The 7971-nt window shown below is 39.8% G+C and overlaps 1 long non-coding RNA gene across 1 annotated transcript; it reads left to right on the top strand.

Moving 5' to 3' along the window:
• Positions 1 to 347: 347 nt before the first annotated feature.
• Positions 348 to 835, top strand: LOC110619961. The gene is made up of 2 exons (XR_002488732.2): positions 348 to 543; positions 630 to 835. It is a non-coding gene; the product is annotated as an uncharacterized LOC110619961 (long non-coding RNA).
• The last annotated feature ends 7136 nt before the right edge of the window (positions 836 to 7971 follow it).

Below are 7971 nucleotides of genomic sequence, written 5' to 3' on the forward strand. Positions count from 1 at the left end.
TATTTGTCAATAATTTTTATTGCAAAAATTTTATATATTTTTTTCTATTTTTCATTTATATAAAATGACATTTTTTTTAAATAACCATTCATAAATTAGATATTAAATTAATAAAAAAATGACAGTTAAAAGGATGTATATATATATATAGTTATATTTTTTTTGTGAAATAATGTGATATATTTTTATTTCTTTATCAATTATCATAATTCTTGCACTAATTTAATACCTCATGTAAAATAATTATTTACAGAAAGGTAAAATACTAAAAATAAAATTTGTAAGATATTTATAAAATATAAAATTTGTCATGAATAAACAAGTATAAAAACCTTAACCCACTTGCTTTCTCTTTACTCTTTAGATTGGCATCTATAAACCGACAAATTCACTGGATTAGCTCGTTGCTTACTGGAAACAGAAGAATCAAGGGCATGTCTTCCAATTCTTCTCTGCTTATGCTGCTGCTTTTACTCGCAATTTCTTTAGCCACCAAACCAAGAATCACAGATGCAAGAACGCTTTCTTTCCTAGCTAAACAAAGTAAGCAGTAGGCATAACATCTCTCTCTCTCTCTATGTCTTTTCTCTGTGTCCTAGCTGATTAATCTTGTGAATATAATTCTGAAGATCATTCCGAGATTTTAACAAATCTGGGAGTTGTTTGCAAGTGCTGTGATGGCGGCCAAGGTGAATGTACAGCAACATGGAAGAAGGGATCTTGCCACAAGCTCCAATGCCTTCCTTGGAAAATAGGCTAAAATTTACTTTTCTTTCAATTTCTTGTTTTTTTTTCCAAAGTGCCCATTTTGGTCAATGAAGTAAAGTTTTTGAACCACATATGATGATCAAGAAACAAAACCTTATTTTAGATTACTGATTCGCAGATCGTGGAATAAAAGAGACCACAATATTATTCAAAGAAGACAAAAGATAAATACGTCTATCACACTAAGTATTATCACAAATAAAAAAGCAATATTATCACAAATAGAAAGAGTAAAGAAATTGTACGATAATTAATGCATTAGACTTAAGGTGAACAATATCAAAACCCATATTTTTCGACCAACTTAAAGCCTCCCTTATAGCAATAGCCTCGAGAACGGGAGAAGGAAGTAAACTCATATAACAACTCATACCTACATGCAAATATTGTCTAAAATGCTCTCGTAATATCCATCCACCTCCAATTTTATCTCCATTCAAAGGTATAATAGCATCAACATTATACCTAAATACTTTGCACGAGGAGCTATCAAACTATTGAAATATGATGGAATAATGGTGGGTTGAGAAACATATAAACATTATGCTATACTCCATTCCTCATAATAAATAGTAGTAAAAGAATTAATTTGTTGTGCATTGCAACTTTTTGAATCCCATACTATATTATTTTAATTCCATCATATTTCCCATATTAATATGAAAATGCAAGAGATAATATTCATATGACACGAATTAAAAATAAAGACTAATCAATTATCAATTGAGTGAATTAAATCTAAAATAAAGAAAACATCAAGAGATCACACCTGACAAGCAAGAGGGTAGTGAAGGAAAAGATGCAATCCTATTTTTGGTGTACCATTACAAACTAGACATGTAACATAAACATCCACATGACACGTCACCAACTTTAAAGTAACAGGCAATAGATCACGATATAGTTACCAAAATACCAACTTCACCTTCTCAGACACCTTAATAGCCCAAAATTTACACAATAAACAAGTAGAAAGAGGAGACACTGAAGATGTTCCACCTTGGTTATCAAGCAACATATAATATCCACTTTTAACATAATATGAACCCTAATGTGAAGCAAACCAATATCACAAATCAGATTGCATAGACCATCATAAAGGAATTTGCAAAATCAGTCTTACATCCCTATCATCAAATAACTCATGAAGAACATCCAACTTCTAACAACATCTTTGAGCATTAGTAAGAAAACTAACATGCATATGACCTACACCCAACACATTTGATGAATGAATATGTGGATCCTCATTCAATGGTAACAAGGAATCATGTCATATTAACGTTGAACGGCCATTTCCAATTCGGTAACGTGATCCAATTTTCAAAAGGGACCCAACTTGCCAAATACTACATAAAGTGAAACTTGGATTATTTTTCAATTTGGACTCCAAAAATGAACAATGTGGACGATAGCGAGCCCTAAAAATGTAGAGGATTGTTGTTGAACAGGAATAGTAAGACAAGAGGATAAAAACATCTGTTCAACCATGGCAATGTTATGACTAAAACATATTAACGAGTTATTCAAATTAACTTTTTATCCAAAAGTCAATTCATAAATCCTCAAAATATTCTATAATTTCATGCAATCTGCACTCTAATAGTATGGAAAAAAAATATGTACTTATCTTTAAAATTATAGGTTTAAATTAGTAAAATGCATTAAATAAATCTTAACCGTTGTAACTGATTAGTTAAATAAATTTAATAGGTGTATATTTCTTCGACGTTTACTTTCATTGTGAAAGTTTAATAGATAAATATATGCAATATATAGTTGTGGTTGTGTGATCAACAGCAGATCAGCAAGCTCTGCCAACCATTCTTTTTTTTTTTTTTTTTTTTTTTAAGGAATAATTTTGTAGATGATCTCTTCATTGACCTAACACACTTCTCCTTTTGTTCCTTTATATCTAATTAAGCAGAGCATATAATATTTTGGTGATAGGGATGTAAGTAATATATCCACAAAAATAGTCCCTAATTTTAAAGAATACATATCACTCATCTACACTAATAATAATAGTGATAGTAATATAAATGAAGGAAATAATGTTTACACTTAAACATGACCAATTATTTTATTTTTTTATTAGTTGTTTTTTATTAATAATTCTTTAAAATAAAATTAATTTTGATTAATGATTTTTTATTGACATTGAAATATACATTAATGGTAATATTTTTAAAATTTATATTTTTAAGACTTAAATGTTATCAATAATTTTCTCTTCCCTTATCCTCAGCTAATGATACCCTGATCTCAGATCTATCTTGAAGAAACAACCTGCTCCTGCTAGCTGGTCGAATAGATCATCGATCCTTGGCAACGGGTACTTATTCTTGGTAGTGACTTTGTTCAACTGCCTGTAGTCGATACAAAGTCTAAGGGATCAATCTTTCTTTTTCACAAATAGCACTGGAGCACCCCAAGGTGAGGTACTTGGTCGGATGAAACCCCTATCTACCAGCTCTTGCAACTGCTCTTTCAACTCTTTCAATTCTGCTGGTGCCATCCTGTAGGGAGGGATAGAGATCGGTCTAGTTCCAGGCATCAATTCAATTTCAAACTCTATCTCCCTAGCAGGTGGTAAACCTGACAGCTCGTCTGGGAACACATCTAAAAACTCACTGACCATGGGCACTGAGGCGAGCTCTCTGACATGACTATCCAGCTCTCTCACATGAGCTAGAAAATCCTGACAACCCCTCCTGAGTAGCCTACGAGCCTGTAGGGCTGATATCAAACCTCTAGGTGTACCCCTCCTGTCTCCTCTGAAGACAACCTCTGACCCATCCTGACATCTGAACTTAACTACCATGTCTCTGTAGTCCAAGGTAGCTCCATGGGTAGATAGCCAATCCATCCATAGAATGACGTCAAAATCTATCAAATCTAGAACCACTAGGTCAGCGGAAAGGCACCTTCCCTCAACAAAAACTGGACTACACTGGCAGACTGACTCTGCCACTGACGGGTCACATTTGGGTCCACTGACCCATAGGGGACACTCTAACCCAGAGACCATCAATCCTAACCTCTCGACGGCTCTCGGAGCAATGAACGAATGCGATGCACCAGGGTCCATTAAGGCATAAACATCAGAACAACCAATGATGAGATTACCTGACACCACCGTGTTTGATGCATTTGCCTCCTGCTGTGTCATGGTGAAGATCCGTGCTGGAGCTGATGGACCTTCACCCCTGAAACCCGCTGAAGAAGAGGCTGTCCCTCTTCCTCTGCCTCTGCCACTAGCCTGAGTCGCGGCTGGAGCTACTGGCTGAGCCACACTACCAGAAGCTGTCTGCTGAGACTGTGCCACAAAAGCTGCCCTAGGACACTCCCGTGCTATGTGTCCCTCCTGCCCACATCTGAAGCAGGCTGACGTCCCAACCAGACATACTCCTTTGTGCGGCTTCCCACACTTCTTGCATACTGCATTATCTGCACCTGAGCTCGAACCACTTCCTAGTCCCAGACCAGACTTGATCTTATTCCAGAACTTGTTCTTCTTTAGCTCCTTGGTGGTACTGCTCCACCTCTTACTAGTTGAACTCAGAGAAGAAGGATCTAACCTTCCCCCACCTGGGGTCTTGGAACCAAAAGGCTGTGCCGCTGACTGCTTGGCTTTCCCTTCGATGATAGCACTAGCCTTCATCCTCCGAGCCATATCCACTATGGCATGGAAACTCTCCCTCTCTACTGACTGAATCAAGGAGGAATACCTGGAATGGAGCTTCATGATATACCTCATTGACTTTTTCTGATCTGAATCCAGATTTTGTCCGGCAAACGGCAACAGGTCCAAAAACCTGTCTGTGAACTCATCCACACTCATCTCATCCGTCTGCCTCAGCTGCTCGAACTCAATCATCTTCAATTCTCTTGAACTGTCAGGGAAAGCCCATCCTGCAAACTCATTTGCAAACTCCTCCCATGATAGGCTGTCCAACCTCGGGTTCACATAGTTCTTAAACCACTCTCGGGCCTTCTTGCATTTTAGTGTGAACCCAGCCATCTGAATGGCTCTACTGTCATCAACTCCTATCTCATCTGTAATTGTCTTGATCCTCTCAAGGTACACAAATGGGTCATCACCGGTTTCAAACTGGGGAGCACCCAGCTTCATGTAATCGGTCATCTTGATCTTTCTCCCCCCAGATGAGCTAGGTTTAGGCATTTGGGTTTCTGGGACAGTAGGTGCTGCTGCTGGTGGAGGAGGTGCAGCATCCCCTGGGGTAGGGTTTGCTGTACCTTGATGGTAGGGTGGGGGTGGATACATAAGGTACTATGGGTACGGTGGGTAGAAAGGTGGGTATGGCATCTGAGAGTGATAAGGGTTAAAACTGGGGTAATCCGATGTACCTCCCATCGAATACCCGGGATTATGTGAAAAGGGTGGGTAGTAAGGTGGCTGAACAAATCCTGAGGCCTGAGTGCCTCCTTGGGACTCTCCCATTCCCTCTTCCGACATACTTACTCCGAGACTGCCATCCTTCCTCTGATCCACATCCATCTGATCCCCCACATCCTCTGACATATCCCCTTGCACTGTTCCCCTCACTGATCTACTTCTACTTAGATCCAAAGACCTTCTAGGGTCTCTTACTGCTCTTTCTCTGCTGGACCTACTTGACATTGCCCTAGGCAATGCAGGAGGACGGGCATCAGTGCCCTCGTCCTAGGGTGGTACTCCAGTCAATCGTGCAGATCGACGAGTTCCTCTCATCCTGTTTTCTGAAAAACAGAACACATCACTTTGAACATTAGCATCAAATGGTTCATGTGGAAGCACATGAACCCGCATCACATACATCACATACGTAGCATATCATTAATGCACATGCATAAAATCATGGCATTTCACATTATCATTCAAGACAGGACTCTTTATCCTATCCTAGTGGACATGATCTTCCTATTGTGCTTGACCTTCTATAACATCTATGAGCCCGACACTCTAGGTCCGACCATATGAACCTAGGGCTCTGATACCAATCTGTAACGATCCGAAAATTGGACTGCTACCGGCGCTAGGATCCAGATCGGCTTAAGGCCGCCGGGACCCGTAGCAAGCCAAACATTTGTCCTATAAACCTGCTTAACCCCATACATAATCAACACATACATAAAAATTTTGAACTTTTCTTTCCATTCAATCACCAAACTCAACTTGTGCATGCACTATTCATAAACATAAACATTAACCCCACCTTGGAGTCCTCATCAATGCTCCAATGGGGTGACATAACATAAATTAAGTTTGGTTTACAATAATCATCATTAAACATTAAGATCATGTACTAGAAAGGGATTAACATAATACTATGGTCAAGCACAACTCTAAACTTTCATAAGCATCATTACATAACATTTCTATATCATACTTTTACATTACATCATATCCATGTCCACATCTAGCTATTACATAACACATGACTCAACTCCTGCTGACCTCCTGGTCTACCCTGTACCTGCAATCCTGGGGGTTAAGGGAGAGGGGTGAGCTATAAAGCCCAGTGAGCAGAATAATTAAACATTCAATTTAAATTTCATGCTTTCATGAAATGCAACACATCACAAACAAATCACATCAAGGATGGACTTGTCACCAATAGTCCTCTACATAGTCCAATCGTGCCAGGGGCGTCGAATGGGCCTCATTGGTCTTTCTCTTAACATAACATAACATAGCATAACATTCCATAGTGCCAGGGGCATCGAATGGGCCTTACTGGCTATCCATACCGTATCATCATCATATCATAACATACGAGGACTAAAGGATCATTCAACATCCATCCACATCGTCATCAAGTTATGCAATGCAACATATTCGTGAATTCTAATGCAAACAACCTAGTATATCTCATGGCATACGTGATGCATGTATCATGCTCAAAATCTATTTATTTGTTTTGAAACGTAGAGAGTTATTCCACTAACCTCTGACTGAAGCTCTAACAGACTCAGAAGCAGCTGAACTCACTCCTAGGGTCCTCGATTCCTCGGGTCCGAACCTACACAGGTGGATTCAAATGAGGGACCTAACATACATAAACATGACTCTAAAATACTCCCCAAAAACCCCCTAAAACACCTTAAAACAATCACATAAATCATGCAAAGGAGGGCTGAACAGGGCACTTTCGGCGGCAGGTTCGGCGGCCGAAAGGCCCTCCAGAGCCGAAAGTCATGCACCTTCGGCGGCACTTTCGGCGGCCGAAGGTTCCCTCCAGAGACGAAACTCATGCATGTTCGGCGGCACCTTCGGCGGCCGAAACTCCTTTCCAGAGCCGAAAGTCCACTTTCAGGGGCAGGGTTCGGCAGCCGATACATGCTACCAAAGGCAGGTTCGGCGGCCGAAAGAGCCTTCGGCTGCCGAACCTGAGTTCTTCCCAAAGGCAGAAACTCAGCTCAACATGCATAAACGCCTCCCAACTCATTCAATCATGCATTTTCCTATTCTGCAACATGCATACTCAAGCATACAAGCTCCTAGGGACTTCAAACTATCCTAAACCCCATCTACAACACATCAAACATGCATATCCAACATGCATTGTTCATAAACGCACAGTAAACCCATAAACTCCACATAAACCTACACCTGCATTTCGACCCCAAGAAATTTCATAAAACTTACTTAAAACATTAAAGGAACTATGGATCTACTCTTACCTCTTGAAGAACGAGAGGAGAGACGATCCAACTTGGAGATGGGAGAGATCTCAACTCTTTGGTCTCCAAGCTTTCAAAACTCGCTCTTTTTGTTCAAATATCTTCAAATCAACATAAAGCTTGTTAAAACATGAAGGATCGAAGGAAAAACATTAAAATGAACCATGGGAGAGCAAGAACTCACCGTGGCCAAAAATGGGGAGAAAACTCGCCTGTTTCGGCCATGGAGCTCTTATATAGGGGCTGGCAGACCACCTTTCGGCAGCCTAAAGTGCCTCCAAAACTCATGCAAGTTTGGCGGCCGAACATGAGGTTCGGCAGCCGAACCTTTGAAACTTTCAGAAGCCTAACTTACCCCCCTAAACCATCCCACGTTCGGCGGCCGAACTTGAGGTTCGGCGGCCAAACCTGGAAATGTCTCCTTAGTCTTTTTCATTTAAAACTCAATTTCCTTTTTGCTTAAAACCATAAAATACATTAAAACATTTATGAAAACATGCTTTTACCCTTCTAGAG

This window comes from Manihot esculenta, chromosome 8 (assembly GCF_001659605.2).
Source record: "Manihot esculenta cultivar AM560-2 chromosome 8, M.esculenta_v8, whole genome shotgun sequence".
Classification (NCBI taxonomy): Eukaryota; Viridiplantae; Streptophyta; class Magnoliopsida; order Malpighiales; family Euphorbiaceae; genus Manihot; species Manihot esculenta.